Below are 665 nucleotides of genomic sequence, written 5' to 3' on the forward strand. Positions count from 1 at the left end.
GATCAAGGTAATTGGATAACTGATTCACAACATGTCTAGCATCAAGCAAACCAATAGAAAAATTGCTAGAAACTTTAACTTCCCTTAAAAACCATGAATTTCATCTAGATTTGGTCATAGGACCAAAAACATTATAATAAGAGTGAACTGAAAAGGGCTAGCAAGTTTGAGAATATCATCATAAAACATGAAGGAGAAGATAGGATCCTTTGAAGAGGTAGATCTGATAAGAGCATCATGAAAAGAGTAAGGCTTATTTTCACAACCATCTTAATAAAAAAACCTTTCGAAGACACAACCGGAGACTAAGGGGAAACTCCCTAAGGGCTTAAAATTGAAGAGGATGGTTCACCAGCAAAAAATAGAAAGAAACAAATCTAAGGCAAACCAACCTTAGGAGATGAATAAAATGGGCAACACATAACTTAAACACTAATCGAAACACAAAATTATCGCCAATCTATAGTAGAAACCACGAGAGAAAATAGTAGAAATTAGAATTGCCTCGAAATTGCCAGCCAAAGAGAGAGAGCTATTGGTGGAAATTTTGGTTGTGAATTTCCTTTAATAAAAATTTGGACCATTTCTCAATTTATGCATGCATCCTTACACAGGAGTCATGCTAATCTTCTTTGTATCATTCAAATTTTATTAGATGTCCCCAA

General features: G+C 34.4%; 1 pseudogene; it reads right to left on the bottom strand.

Annotated features, from left to right (window-relative positions):
- Positions 1–569: 569 nt before the first annotated feature.
- On the bottom strand, positions 570–665 carry LOC114579411 (annotated as a pseudogene).

Source organism: Dendrobium catenatum, unplaced genomic scaffold (genome assembly GCF_001605985.2).
Source record: "Dendrobium catenatum unplaced genomic scaffold, ASM160598v2 fragScaff_scaffold_371, whole genome shotgun sequence".
NCBI lineage: Eukaryota > Viridiplantae > Streptophyta > Magnoliopsida > Asparagales > Orchidaceae > Dendrobium > Dendrobium catenatum.